This window comes from Dysidea avara, chromosome 2, assembly GCF_963678975.1.
Source record: "Dysidea avara chromosome 2, odDysAvar1.4, whole genome shotgun sequence".
NCBI classification, from domain to species: Eukaryota; Metazoa; Porifera; class Demospongiae; order Dictyoceratida; family Dysideidae; genus Dysidea; species Dysidea avara.
In genome coordinates this window covers 21,840,357-21,857,105 of record NC_089273.1, presented here as the reverse complement: position 1 = coordinate 21,857,105, position 16,749 = coordinate 21,840,357, and the positions used below count along the sequence as shown (strand labels likewise).

At 36.7% G+C, this 16,749-nt stretch overlaps 1 long non-coding RNA gene across 13 annotated transcripts; it reads right to left on the bottom strand.

Moving 5' to 3' along the window:
• Positions 1-11,938: 11,938 nt before the first annotated feature.
• On the bottom strand, positions 11,939-14,614 carry LOC136246854 (uncharacterized). Of its 13 annotated transcripts, none has more exons than XR_010696869.1 (6): positions 14,098-14,613; positions 13,978-14,051; positions 12,871-12,948; positions 12,751-12,824; positions 12,385-12,699; positions 11,942-12,337 (listed from the first exon to the last, which is right to left on the bottom strand). It is a non-coding gene; the product is annotated as an uncharacterized lncRNA (long non-coding RNA). The 13 variants fall into 13 exon arrangements; XR_010696873.1 differs by having other exon boundaries at positions 12,751-12,813; XR_010696868.1 differs by having other exon boundaries at positions 11,943-12,337; positions 12,755-12,824; positions 14,098-14,612.
• Positions 14,615-16,749: the final 2,135 nt, after the last annotated feature.

Here is a 16,749-nt window from a genome sequence, read left to right as displayed (position 1 = left end):
TGTAGCGTTCATCAACAAAAATTATAACAGTTTGGTATCACGTGTTCTTCTGAGCATGCGCAGAGTAAATAATGGCTTATCATGCGGTAGCTTAAGAAGGATGCGGGCGGTGGATGAGAAACTAATAATCACCAAATAGGGGCCTAACTAGCTTTTTCTATAGCTACTATTATGTTGCTGATACATCAGGGGAACCAGAGTAAGGTGAAAGTGGTAGCTAAGGCTAAGTCAACTGGTCTATATAGTCTGGGCCTCTGGGACATACTCCCTCAGAAAATTTTAGCTAGCTAAGTGTAGCTAGCTACTGCAACTTTTAGCTAGTCCTTCAGTGACCAAATTCGCTTCATCAAGTTTGAAAGTTCTAGTCAAAAAGGCTCAGATCTCAATGCACTGGTTGTATCTTCTGATGCCCTATATACATTGTCCAAAAGATAGTTAGAGTCCCATATTAAAATGAACTCTTGTTATATGCTTGTATGGACTCTTGATAATAATGACTATATGTATTTATTTATTATTATTAAAAAGTGCTATCCCACTAGGGTTTAGCTTTCAGGTTGCGTATACAAGTATTCTTTCATCTGCTAGTATAAATTACTATTCCATGCACTATGAGGCCTGGGAAATGTAATGCTCTAGCTCCACACTAAGAATCAAATTATATAATGTTCAACACAATGATAAGATAATTGTCAGAGCAGAGTTCATGGTTATTGTATCAGCAAAGAGTTTTGAATATTAATTGAGATGTTTATTTAAGTGCATTTTGACTGTTCCTCCTATAATTCTTGTTCAATTAACTGATATCTTGTTGGTTTCCCTCCATCCTCTTTACTGATCCCTCTTTATTGATTTTATATGACTAGAAAATCTGTACACCTTGTCAATCCAGTTACAACAGTTGATCTAAATGTGATGATGATGATGCAGTTATCGAGACGAGGAGATGCATAGCGTTTCCCTACAGTGCCACAACACAAAAACACTTGAAATGTAATCTGAGACTTACATGTATATAGCTGCAGTGAACTAAGTAAGATAACTATAGCTGCTGGTAAGCATTGCGTCGTATTACCATCAATCAGTGCTTGTGCAATAAATTGTCTGTATTATGAATTCAGTCAAAATTATGCATAGCTAGCTGTGTAATAATTTATTACGCATCCAGTTAACACTTAGCTAAGTCTGAGCATAAGATGCCTGAAGTATTCCACAGATATATTTTGTAAATAATATTATAAAAAAAGATAAATATACTCTAATAGAACAGTTAATAGCTAGCTGTGTAGTAATTGTGAACTAATTAGGCACTTGCTAATTATGAGCATAATCTAAAGCATTTTTTACCACAGATATGAGATGTTGTAAATAGTAAATGAATGCCACTGTAAACATAAATCTATAGAACAGTCTGTCTATTCTACACTGTAAATTCATACTTCCAAATTTACAGTGTGAACAGTCTGTAATGTGCATGCCTTTGTCAAACAAGATGACAGGTGCATATGTTTGACTCTCCAAGATAATAATATTATTGCTAATTTCCAAATATCAGTCATCTAAATGTTACCATTAAATTTTTTAACAATTTTGTTGTTCCCCCAGTGGGACTATCAGTCTATCACTATAACAAAAATGAGTGATATCCACCTCAAAAACACCTTCGCTGTAAAAAAAGGCGCGTCCAAGAAACTACAAGTACCTGTAATCCAATCTAATTAAAAACAGCTCAGTTGTAGGGAAAGACTTCATAAAAGTAAAAATAACTGGTAACTTAAAGAGCTGATATCTGGAGAGGCCAAGAATCAATCTTACTCATACTAAATTTTTTTAATCCATGCAAGAACACCTTGCATTGGCTGTAAAAAAAAGTGCACCCATGAAAGTAACTGGCAATTGGAATAGCTGATATCTGAAGCGGCCAAGAATGAATGCTGATATACAACTAATTGGAATTAACAAAAAGTTTAACATCAAACCTTTATCTTTCAGCTGTGTTCTACATTCACTCTTGCTGCATCATAAATTGATTTCTTTTAACTTCAATTGGCTGGTAATTTGGCCACCTTTTTTTTGCTCTATACACTGAAAAGGCAGCCAAATTACCAGCCAATTAGAGTTAAAAGAAATCAATTTATGATGCAGCAAGAGTGAATGTAGAACACAGCTGAAAGATAAAAGTTCGATGTTAAACTTTTTGTTAATTCCAATTAGTTGTATATCAGCATTCATTCTTGGCCGCTTCAGATATCAGCTATTCCAATTGCCAGTTACTTTCATGGGTGCACTTTTTTTTACAGCCAATGCAAGGTGTTCTTGCATGGATTAAAAAATTTTAGTATGAGTAAGATTGATTCTTGGCCTCTCCAGATATCAGCTCTTTAAGTTACCAGTTATTTTTACTTTTATGAAGTCTTTCCCTACAACTGAGCTGTTTTTAATTAGATTGGATTACAGGTACTTGTAGTTTCTTGGACGCGCCTTTTTTACAGCGAAGGTGTTTTTGAGGTGGATATAGACCTCTGGATCCAGTCCATGCAGCTGGCCGTGGTGCATAATAAAGCAGCTTACAAGAAGTTGTGTACCGCACATCGATCAGCTGCCATTGAAAGAAGCACATCCACAAAATCACAAGTCACTGATACTTACGACTATACAATGATTATTGATATCTATACATGATATGTCAAGAATTTTTCACCAGGTTGCTTTACACTAATCTGTAATACAGCTGCAAGCAAACACATGTACATGTACACTCACATGTATGTGACTGAATGTGACAAAACAGTAGGTAGAATGCAGTACAGTTATAATGAGAAGCACATGCCCGTATGCCGCATTTTGGATGAAGTTTGTTTTTCTTTGTTGTTCTTATTGTTTTCCCACTATTGATGCACCACCCTGGGGAAGCATGTGCCTACCATACCCACCTCGATAAATTTGAAGTATATAATTATGTCTACAGGTCTTAAGTTTTGTTAGCAGTGAACATAGGTCAATAGATATGGTTGGTTAAAGTCAAGAAATTGTATGTGTGTGATGGAAGCCTGATTTGCCAAATTCGGGTTTTGCAAATACCACTCTTATTCCCTTCCAATCAATAGACCATAACTTCATATTGAAAGTACTTATCAGATTAAAACTTTCAATGCAACAAAAAATAACCATAGTGTTATCAATTTCACACAGTGAACATGCATGCCAAATAGTGAAAGTAATTAAGAAAGTACAGTACAACTTGTTAGACATGCCTACATCAGCAGATGATCTGTGTTGAGCTATGCAGACAGCGTGGGCATCTATAACGATCTTGTACCAGTAAACAGTCACTATTAGTACCTCATATCGTTGTCACCTCTGTGTCTATCCATATCTAACAATGACATACATGCCAGAGTGCTCATAATTACATTGTTACTGCATGCTCATGAGTTATATGAATATTTCTGCGGATAATAAGTGTTATGAGTAGTGACCTGCCCATATAGGTATTGCACAAGCATTCTGCCTCAAGCACCTATTATACTCATAATTATGTCAACATAATCGGCAGATCCCTAGTTATGAGTTCCGTCAATGATGAGTTCAGTATAGCTAAATGAAATTAATTCTGTCTATATACACACCATCATCAGATCCAATGACAGGTATGAGTCAAGTAATGTTGCATCTTATGGGATACAGTAATGCCTGCAACTATAGTAGCTGCTACACTGACTCTGAACAGCAGTCAAAATGATTATTGAATTACTGATTATTGTTTTTAATTAGTTAGTTGACATGATGTTTAGGAAACTAAGTGAAGCAGCTACATGTTAGTCTACCAAATTAATGATTGGACTGATCCATGGAGACCATGATGTTGATGGTACCACCACATACACAACATTGAAGGGTTTCTAGAGCAGTAATTTGCAACCGGCTTTTCTTTCCCGCCCCCCGCACAAAAGAAAGAAAAGGGTCTGGCTACGCGAGACTAATTCCTCACCTACTGCCCCAGGAAAAGTACTGGCGATACAAACCCCCACATACCCCCGACAAATCTCCCAGTAGCGAAACCCCGGGGTTAGTGGGGCTATGTACATCACTAGCATACGTACATGATCTGTTACAGAGTAGCCATTCTGGTTGCACGTTACTTCAAGCAGGTTTTAGTGTTACAAATAGTAAGTCAGATCCATGAAAAGCTGCATGCATTGGTGTGCTTCTTAGACAATTACAAATCTCCCACCACCTCGGGGAAACTTAGCAGTCAATTCCCCCACCAACCACGACCTTCTCCCACCCTCAGGCCTCAGCCTGTACCAGTGGTAGTAGGGCATTACATTGATAGGTGTATTCACAGGTGCTGGCTGATGTATGTGTGTGTTTTTTTCCTAATTCACTAGAGCTTTTGCATACCACAGTTGGTGCGTGTGTTTGCTGCTTTACATAAAAATATGGACACTGCTATGTATTGTGGTGATATAAGTTGCATCTCCGTACAGGACTACATTCATAAGTTATGACCATTTAATCACACGCCTGTAGTTTATTTGCTGTATTGTTACTGCATGTACAAATCAATCTTTCTGTTGTTATTTGTAGCACCATAACTTCAAAAGTTCTTGGCTTCTAGAGCTGAAACTTTGGTTGACCATGCTGAGATAAAGAAAATATAGCTAATAAAGTAGAATTCAAAAAATGCGCTAACATGTGGGCTTCTTGCAGATCCAGTCACATCATGTCAAGAACGAAAAGAAAGTTACACACTTCAGGGATCGAACCCAAGCCCGTCCCAATCTGTAGTATAATCTGTCACCTTAATCAAAATTCAATCTCAAAGGTTAATTTCAATGTTAAAACTAATACACTGTAAGGGTATACTACTATCCAATATGAACTACAACTCAATCTATTAGCTAGGAAAAATATTTTTTGAATCAAATAACTTGTCCATTTGAAGTTAACGGTTCCTTTTTCTCGCAGGGCCCGCGCTAATCATGCACTGATCATGACTGCATTCAGCAATAGTCATGGCACGATATAGCCAATTATAGCTTATTACGATTATAGCTGCATCCAAGGCCAAGACCATGCACTATTAAGATACAAATGTAACTACAGTAGCTATCTGGCGTAGCTACCATTGAGGCAACCGAGGCTAAAAATGCTCAACAACAGGCTGAGCAGGCCTAAGTTTTGGCACACCAGATTTTCTACTCAAACGTTACTAGACAGCATTACTGTACCACACATAATAGAATCTATGGCATAATAGTACTAAGCAGGGCTGGAGCCCATGGTGACACGGTGCTGGATCACTTTTTAGCTACTCAGTTGAATTCAGTTGTAAAAAGATCGAGATACTCTAATAGAGCAGTCATCGTAATATACTCTAATAGAGCATTCATCGTAATATACTCTAATAGAGCATTCAGCTCTAATAGAGCATTCAGTACAGATTATAGCCACTGTTTTCATTACACTGCTTGGTCTAAATCATTTACATTTGTGTTAATTGTCTCAAAAGTTCCAATGAGTCAACTGCATGGTATTGCATTGAGCTAATTGATCATGCATGTCATATGCATTAGCAGTTACAATCAAAAATATAGCTACCACATGCCATTTCAAAGCATATATTTTCAAACTTTTCCTTGAGAGAGCATGCCTCCAGGCTCCCTAGCTTGACATGCTTAGCACATGCAGTTGAGCATCGCATGAAAGAGATAATCTCTGACTTAAACATCACATCAATAAAAAGTATAGTGTGCATGACTATGACCTCCATTGCAGTCCATGGATGACCTGACCACTCAAAATATCTCCAGAGTAAGTTGTGTTGAATGCAATTAAACTAGTCTAATAATTGAAGCATGGTGTACCATAGCATTAACTAAGCTGGAGCATTATTTATGGCATGTAGAAAAACGCTCAGAGTCTTTCTTCCATCCAACCAGATAATTAACCTGCAAATGCTGTACCAACCATACTTAAAAGTATTTGTGAATCAGTTGAGTCAGAAGCAGACCCTCTCAATTAAGTCAATGACTCAATGTATAAACTTTTCCTCAGTAAATTTTTTTTCCTGGCTATGCCACTGGATGCATCAGTAGGATAGTTACTTGGAGAACACTTTACTGGTGTACAGCAGTAATAACAAACAGGTCTCAGTACAGGTGCCCACATACGAAACAATTTGAAGGTACAGAGAAATGTCTGACTGAATCTGTGGGACCATGCTCAGTAGCTAGCTAGCTAGCATAGGTATCTTCCAATTGTAGCTAGATCTTCGTCAGTATAAACTTTGTGTGTTTTTGATCTCTTTAGCAAGCCGGATATTTGGCAAATTTAAATTTGATGGTTTCAGTGAAAATTCATCAACCACCAAATTTAATTCCCTGTGCTTATATGTGTTAAATTTTCCTACAGCTTAGAGAAACTACATATCAAGGTACATATGAAACAAACGTAAAGATGAGGCTAATGCAAAAGCCAACTTGTGTAATGAGCACAATTAATGAACCAATATGATTAAATAGTAACAATATTATGCATGGCAGTAGTCTTCACTTGTGACACTAATAAAACAGTCAAAGTAGCCAAGTCAATAATTATTAGGGATGCGGCGATTATGCCGGCATAATTTCGGGCATAATAGGTATGTGTGGGAATCAGGAATTATGTTAGCATTTTGAGGTGATTATAAAGCTTTACCAGTAGGAAAATCTGCAGATTGCACAATTCCATTAAAAAATCGAGATACTCTAATAGAGCAATCAGAAACTCTAATAGAACAGTCACTGTCTCACTGACTATTATTTACTCTACTAAAGCAGTCACATTGAAATGAAATACTCTAATACAGCAACCAGCTAAAGAATTCGAGACTATTTGAAGCTTAAATATCAACGAAAATGGTATGATACAGCAATAAACTGGCATTATCAACCAATTATGGTGGCATAATTTTGGGAATAATATAATGGGCAATTCTCAAAAGCATAATAGGTGATTTTTTGAGCACTGCTCAAAAGCATAATGCTCAATTTTTGGAGCATAATAGCCTCATGCCTAATAATTATTCTTCTATTAGTGTGCGTCCTCCACATGTATAATATATGATAAAAAATCTAGCAAGACATCTATATACACAAGGGTCATAAGTGTGATGTCAGCTTTATACTAAGTTTCAATGTTATAAGTTCTTGTTTAAATGTACATACCAAGAAAATTACAGTTATAGCAATGAACACAGAAAAGTGGAGAAATGAGTGAGTGATATATGAAAGTGAAGTAATATGTAGCTGAAGGGTGACTGCTGTATCAAAAAGTTAAAAAGAAAAGCTTCAGGGCTATGGCTTGTAAGGAACAAATGATAGTTAACTAAGTACAGTTAAACCTCAATTAGTCGCCACCTCATTAATAAGGCCACCTTGTTATAATGGCCTGGTTCAGAAAGTCCAGATGTATCTTCCATACTATTCCATTGATTTAATTTTTGTTAATAGGGCCACCTCATTAAAAGCCAGTGGCCACATACTGCAGGAACAAACTGGTAAAACTAACACAATATTCCCTTAATAAAGGGGCCAGCTGAACAGAAAGTCAACGTATCACTACAAACGTTGCTGCTCCTGAATACCTGCCAAAAGCTATGTCAATAGTTTAGCAATTTGCTTCTTGCTTTAAGCAGCCATTATGCCTCAGGTCATGAATAATCCTATCTGTGCATTATGATGAAACCTGTATCATTACTAGTATACGCATATAGCTGTTACAGCAACTATAGCGGGGTGTTGATTTGTTGAAAACCTTGAAAATAAGGCCACTTTGTTTATGGCCAGATTAATGTGGTTAATAGGGCCACTTAATGTGGGTCCAAAAGGTGGTCCTATTGACAAGGTTTCACTGTATAGGTGTGAAAAGGGTGTGGCATTTGTAAATTATTAGTGTGGATAATGGTGTGGGCTTAGAAATAGTTTCAATGGCATCAAAGTCAATAAATCTGTAGTAATAACTTTGTAGACTGGTTATTATAGCTATGCATGTAGGGGGTTACTATTCAGTGCAGGGGCAGATCTAGGATTTATAATAGGGGGGGGGGGGGGGCTAACTCAAGGTACTAATCTCTTGGGTAGAGGTGTGCAAAGTGCACTTCCCAGCATGTGAAGCATGCTGGAACTAGGGGGGTCTGGGGGCATGCCCCCCCAGGAAAATTTTGAAAAATAGATACTGAAATACTGCAATTTGGAGATATTTCCACATAAAATTCATAATATTTTCTACCTGTAGATATTTTATATACCGCCTTTAGATTATAGGTATGGTTCTCTGAAGCATTTTGCTAATGGAAAAGTTTGGGTAGGTACAGACAACCAAGTACATGATGCACCCCTCTCACAATTGCACAACACTGAAAATGTGCATGTTAGAATAAGAATGTTGAAAGTGGAAAATTTAGGAATTTAACAATACAAGATTGAATCTGAGAGCATTTTCAATGGAAATTGTGCACCTGAATTAAGTATTGCCATACATATTAACTACAAAAGTAGATGAATGAAGCCCTTTAAACAAACCAATGCACTTCATTGTATGTATAGGTGCAGGTAGATTTGGAAAAATTCCATATCAGAATCAACTACATGTTTTCAGTGAACGTTTTATTAGAGTAGTTAGCTGACTGCTCTATTAGAGTATCTCGATCTTGTCCACCTCCAATGCTGATCCGGGTCCTTGTTGCATAAACTTTAGCATAAATCCACTGATAATGCATTGGAAAGATGTTAATAAGGTGGGTTTATGAGTATTTGCATTGTTAGTGATCATGTAATTATGCTAAGACAAAATTTCATTATAATACTCAGCATATTGATCAAGTAAAGCCTAAATATGAAGGGGGGGGAGGCTTCAGCCCCCAAAGCCCCCCCCCCCCCCCCCCCCCCGGATCCGGCCCTGCAGTGGACTGGACTACTGGACTGGAACACTGGACTGGACTACTGGACTGACATATTTTTGATTTCTGCACATTCTATGGTTGGATTTATGGAGTCTTGCTAGTAAGTACCCTTAGGGCACCTGCAGCCCACTTCTAAACGCTGAAGACGAACAATGGAATATGCGAAAACCAGGGGCGGATCAGCCTAAAGTGAATATTATAATATACCTCAAGTTCAATGGATTTTCTATGGAACAAAATCAAGATGGGATGTATACAGCAGAACAAAGTGTATGTTTGGAGTTTTAAGGCTTTTGTGTACATGACTTATGCCTATGTTGGACCATTGATAAATCCACAAACAAATTCATACACCTGCCACATAATCAAATTCACAATTTTTATCCTTATTGTAGTATTTGGCTAATTAATTACCACTTGTCACAAAAACCTCTCACACACACAAGCACACACACACACACACACACACACACGCACACACACACACACACACACTCTTCTGCTTGTCTGGAAATCATCATCTCTGCTCCAACCAGGTGCACACTCACCCAGACAGGGGATGCTGAATAACCCATTTACAGGTGAGAGACCTAACCTAGCTAGGGGGTGGTGAATGACCTTTTCTGCAATTTAGGCCAAGCGAGAGGACCCCCAGGAGGGTGGATAGGCCATAGACAATTGCAGACTTAATCCACCTCATGCAAAGGATGGTGTATGCACAATGTAAGGCTCTCTTATTGTCTTGCAAGGGGAGCCCCCTGATCTTGTGTACCTGGTCTCCACCACACCACAGATTCAAGGGTGCTGCCATAATCAATAATGATACATTACCATGTCCACCACAAGGAGGCTGGCAGGGTGGACACCCGCATGGACACACAAATTTTGCATGCACCAGCACTGTCATATTCGTCATATATATATATAGTGTAAAACCTCAATATTTTATACCCTGAAATGTAAATTCCTTGATAATCATAGCACATATTGATGGATTCATAGTATTATCACGAAAAGAACATACCTCTTCTTTTTTTTACTATATATCCTGGAACAAATGGGACTTAATTTCAACGAACTTTGGAAGTATGTACATCACAACTAACCACTGTTATACAGACTATGTAATTAACATGGATGAATTACAGTGGAGACTTTTGTAGTTTTATTCACTTATTTTGCACATAGTTTATGCGCAGTGAAACCTTTTTAGTCTGATTAGCTTGCTGTCTATATCCCATAACTGGCCGTAACTGAGAAATGCATGCTAAATATGGTAAAGTAAATAGATTTTGCGTTGTGGGTAGAGGGGAAGTCACTTTAGAACATTCATGCTCATTTTCTTGTTTTCTTTTAATATACTTTCACCTAGCAACCAATTGGTAGTTATCATAAGTTGAATAAACAAGTCACCTAACAGGTACTGTGTCCAACCCAAACTTAATTTTTGTCAATAGACTACAAACTAGGTGAATGCATGTATACCATCGTAGGGAAAAACCTTGTTTAAGTAGTTATTGCTTGCTTGTACAGATTGACTAGTCATTAATCATGTAAAGAACAACATTATTAATATCACATGTGTGTTAGATTAATAATCTATGATATGTAGAAGGAATTGAAGTAATAAAAAGATAGATTTTTATATTGACGAACTTGTTATACCAACACACAGCAGCATCATGTAGCTGTACAAATGTTACACAAAGCTGCCAGTTATCATTTTTGATAGGCCAGAATAAAAAGTACAGGTGAAACTTGTAGTACTTCATGGTTACTAACATAGTAACATTGCTTGGTTAGCACTTAGGTGGCTTTTTTGTTATAATGTTTTGCCTACACTTTCCTTTGACAAACAAGCAAAACCATAACAACACTGCTGTTCTCATATGGTGGGGGAGCTCGCTAAGGCTAATTGCTATGCAACAATTTCTTCACTTCTAATACATATTTGTATATGCACAGCTATGATCTAGAATAAAAGTAGACAAAATGCAGGATTTGTATTTTGTAGTTATCACAATATGTATGTATATATTGTGATGGTGTGTAGAAAACTGTTGTAAGTCTAATACTATCCCAGTGGATAGATTGATTTCTTGTATATAAAACATGTTAATGTTTGAAATGTTTGCAACTGTCATACCCACATGATGATTCATGAACATCATCACAGTACATATGTTAATCCTGGCAACTGTGCTTTGTTGACAGTTTCACATCAGATTTAGCTCCATAAAAATATCCCTTGTTTTGTAGAATAAAAAGTACCATGTGTATGTAATACATACACTGTATATAGTGACTATAGTTTTAAAAAGAAGGTTGTTATACCTGTACTTGTTAACATATCCTACACATGTATAGAGAATTGTAACCAATTATTATTTTAATTTTTATGCTCTTCTTGAGCTACTATTTTTGTGTGGTAGGTATGTATCAGTAGAAAGAAAGTTGGTTCATACAGCAAAAAACTCTTTATAATACTGCACCGAAATATAAATAATTAATTTGATCTGACCACAGTTTGCTGTACCAATAAGAAGAATTATAGTTTGTGTAAGTATGTGTGATAACTTCCTTAATACTAGACTGCTGAGAAATGGATTTTTCTCCTATGGTGTTTGAGAGTTCTAATATTTGAAAAACCTCTAAATGGTCAACAGTCATACCTACGTAAATGATTCATGAGTGTTGGAGTACCACCAGACAATTGTGTTTTGACTTAACACTGACAAAGGAGCTTGTCACATCATACTTGGGCTTGGCTACTTGCTATTCTTGGTTTATGAAAGTATTCAACATGCTTATTTCATATGTATGTAATTACTTTTTAGCTATGTAGCTAGGATAAGCAGTGGTGGTCCTGAGTATGATCTTTAAAATGTGAATCAATAACTATAACAGTTGCTAAGTTATGATGCTATGAATACAGATATACATCTATAATTATCATCTACTGTTCCCATGGAAAAGTATCATGAAAAGAACTCCCTGGTACTATTTGTTTTTAGATTAGAGTCAGTCATTCCAATCACATACTTACACTGTATTGTAATAAGTTTTATGCACAGTAGCACACACATACACTATTTCCCATACGGAACAGGTAGATCTGTTACAGGCCTGTTACAGTAGACTCTGTTTCAACGTAATGACAGGTCTGTATTTGAAACTGTTGCTTAGCTGCCACATGTCTGCGGCAGCACAGTAATTTGGTCACAGACCTGTGAAAGAACTGAAGCTGGTTTATTTACCACAAAATTATACAGATTTGTTTAACCACAATGCACAAACAATGGCTTCTACAATGATATTATTTATCAGCCTGCTTTCAGTGTTCGTCCTACAGAAGGAGCTCCTATGCTTGACTCCATTTTTTCGAAGTATCTGCAGAGGACAGCACATAAATACAGAAAAGAACAATGTGTAATTACCAAGTAGACAATCATCCATGATGATAGTGCTATCATTCAGTGGATTTACTTCAGTAGTTTAGAGTGCACCAATCAACAATTTCATTTGGTCTCACTTACGTGATATGTACAATATCATGATAATGTATTCTGGTTGACTACATGAGTATACACTGCACAAAATCCATCCATAGACTCTGGTTGTTAAGTGCATGCACTTATAAATGATTGCAAGGAGAAAGACAATGAGTTTCTGCTAGGAGAAGTATGAGTTAGTTTTGTCAAAGAAACAGCAATCCTGATGAGTTATTCCAGTTGGGTGCAATTATCCTTGCTCTATACGTACATGTGCCATGATGACTCAGTAGTGGAGTAGTTGTTACTTACTTACATAGGTTGAACAGTAGTCTGACTTTTACCACTTTATAGCAAAAAGATTTCTTTAGTGTCCTGTTAAATAACTTTGTAGAAAATACAAATTAAGCTGTAATTAACTTTTTTACTAACTTGTATAATAGTCTTCTAGAATACGTACGAAGAGGTAATATCTTATCTGTATTAAATGTTGACTCGGTTACAGAAATTCTAAGGATTGAATAAGCATACAGAACTTGACAGCTTGAGGGCAACTTGATGCCCACACATGGGTATCTCGACCACAAAGTTCTGTAGTTTCGTGCCCAGCGGGCCTGTGCTAATAGCGCAAACAATGTCTGGTGACATTTCTCGAGTTTCTTGGGCCCGGAAGTTCAAAATTTTGGCTGGCCCATCACAACCGATGAGATGCATAATTGCATGAATTGGAAGTTGATCAAAAAGCAGGCAATTTAAAGCCGTTTTGTGATAAGTTCTCCCCGAGGTTGTTTAAGAGGTGGTTGTCAAGTCCTTTCTGACCTCACCATTTTAAACCAAAGAATCATGCCTCGATGTTTAACAGAAACTAAATATCTTCTCTACCCTTACAAGATACAATGTATGGGGAGATTACGTACCTCAAGTAAATCCATTAGAAATTATAAGCAAACACAAAGGCAAAATAAACTCTACTACAATTACAGTACCACTACTACTGTTACTACCAAGAGTAAAGGATCATCAGACACCCCTGCAGACCCAATATCTGAGGATCATTCTAGCACGTTAGTCCATAAGGCAACAGACGGTTGTTGGAGGAAATTTTTTTCTTGCCAACTTGGGAGGAACATCACTACAAGGGGTGATTCAGTCGTGCTAATTTGAGTTTTGCTTTATTTCTAGCCATTTTCAAATGATTCTCCACTGTTTGTAAACAATTATGCAACTCCTCATCCTATTTTTTAGCTAGATTGAACTTCTGGGTCCAAGTAACTCTAGCAATGTCACCAGACAGTGTTTGCGCTATTTGCACTGGCCAGACTGGGCACAAGACTATGGCAGTGCATGTACCTGTAGGTTTTTGTGTGGGTACTCTCTATCCATATACAGTACCAGAAGCCCTTTAGCCTGTAATTCATTGTCACAGGATTGCCTCTAGCGGGTTAACCCATGTTACAGGTACATAGCTACATGTACGTATAATATTAGACTACTCATTATATGCTAGTTACTTTTATATATCACTGATACAATTCTTACAATCTTTTCAATTCTAGCTGTATTTATACTGACACATGGCTTCCTTTAATAGTGTCATACAGATTTGCAAAGCCCTAGAATAATAAATAATAGTGTGAAAGCAGCTCAATGTATGATTACCTCCTAAAGTGCCTTGACATCATTTGAACAATCTTTTACTTGACAATCCACTAATTTTTTGGCAACTTCTCAAGTAGCTTTCTTTTATCATTTCCAACCAATGAGGTTAACTCGTATTCACCATTTTTCTTGGTTTGAAAGAGACCCCACAGCTTCGAATTGTGTCAATAAACTTTGAGTCAAACATCTATGGTGTGCATTATATGGAAGAGAAGTTTGTTCCATAGGATATAAGGTGTCAGACTACTAACATGCATAGTTACTAGTGTAAGCACTACAGTAACAACTTACTAGTGTCCTCATAATGAAGACAACTTTTGTCAGTGATTTATCTTCCATGAAAAGCCTGTTAGAAAGCCTGCTCTTCCTTCATAAATCTTCTTTTTAAGCATAAATAAAATATACATCTAGAGATCAGTTCAGTATCAATCACTTTGTCTTCTACTGTTGCAAAACAGAAACTAGCTTCTTTGTTTGAAATCTTTCTTTGTTGTTGAAGCCATGTATGTACAGTGGTTTTAAATTCATGACCTGTGGTAAACCTTTGACCTGTATCCTACAAAGTTTGCACATAGTTTCAACAGGTAGTGTAAGTTGGAGACAGCTCTGTGAGAACTATGTTGTTATAAAACAAATCTGTTGCAGGTGTTTGACATATTATGGTCTGTAGCAGGTCTATAACAGGTCTGCCTGTTGTGTATGGGTTATAGGGGTAGGAAATATGTCAAGACATTCAATATTTTACTGATATCAATGTGCATTAATGATATCGAGATACACTGTAACAAGCACAATGTGTTATAGTTGCTGTTACCTTTGTAAGTATGATGCAACATCTTGTACAAAAAACATCATGGGTACAGTTCAGGCACAAAATACTAGGTATTGCTGGACTACCAGCTACTATGAAATAAATCAGCATTCTAAAGCAAATTGGACAGGCAGGTCAGTTGATATGGACTAGGTATGAGTTATTCAAGAGACAGTGCAATATTAGTAATCAAAATAACATCCCAAAAATTATCAATATTTGTTTATGAAGATATCACCCACCCTTATAATATGCAGTCTTTACATTATTGCCGTCACATGACAAAGCATTTGTCACATTATATTAAGGCACACACCCTCGTTATGTTTTTTTTGTTATAGCCATGACAACAGTGCTGTACGTACTTGCATACAAAAAGCACATGCGTATATAACTGAAATATCTATACACTGGGACTTTAAATTTATACGTTCTTTCTGTATTCTGTTCTTTATACTTTAATTCCCAGTTTGAAGGGTAATTCCACCTTTAAGTTAATATACTGTCATGTTTATTAGTAAGTGTAAGGTGTACTAAATGATCTAAGCTATCTCTGTTGAATCCTTCAGTTTTTATTGCATCTGAGATCACCCTGAATTTTATTAGCTCTTACAAGGATTTTGTACGAATTTAAAAGTTACAACACTGTCATTACACGTGCAGCACCTAGACTATATATGGTTGGTTCTTTCTCAATTAGTTTAAAGACATTGACAACTTGTTCTGATGTAACAAATCATGCCTGTTTAAACTCTTATGGTGATAGATTCAATATATCACCAAGACAATTGTATTCTTTTCTTAAATTTTATTGATGTCAACAAAACACTGTGATTCAGTCAATCTGAACTAAATAACATGATTATATATGGTGCCCAATGGTTAGAGAGAAATTAACCACGAACACATGGCTTCAATCAGTGTGTATCTATAACAGGAACATAAAGGGTACAGAGTTGGTGATTCAATATGTGGTCACATAAGAAAAGGCATGATGCAAGACCATCTCACCAAAAGAAGTGTGAAAGAACCACCTAACTACGCGTAAGATGTGGGAAAGTACGTATATATAGTAAAGGAGTGGTGTAAGTACTTTCATTGATTTCATCATTTTAGTTTTACAAATTAACTTCTAAGACTTCTGTTAATAGCTATTGGTGATGTTTTCTAAGGTGTTTTATTGTTTGGCATTCTATTGAGATTTTGACATAAAACTCTACCATGAACCACTACTGTGGTTCATGATAATTATAGGAGTTTTTTCTCTATTAGTGTGCAATCTCCTGACGCTGTGGACAGTGCATACATGGGATTAAAGCACATTTTATTCCAGCATTTAAAGGGCATCATGCAACTATATACACTATGGTAAAATCATATACCAATAGACCCAGTAGTTGAATATTGAGCATATACGTACATGTACACCCCAAACCACAGATATATGCACATGTAATGTACTTGGGAGCAAGTACTGTAAGTATGTAGGTGTCTGGATCTGATGAATCAGCCTTGTCACACATGACAGCAGATTCAATTTTCACCAAAGCAGCTACAGTACATATGTTTCCATACTGACACTTACGTTCTCAGGAAATATATACATTTTCCACAAGAAATGTCACAATTCATGCATGTACATTTCCTGGATGAAATTTGGCATATCCCTAAAATAGTTACTGAAATTGTGACAATTCCTTGCACAATTCCACTTACATTTCCTTTAAACATATTCCTGCCAATACATGTCAAGAAAATGTCACGATTCGTTACACGTTACCTCAGAAAAACAAATTTTTGTGCAGTTGGACTTGGTGGAACTCTGGCCTACCTGGGATTGG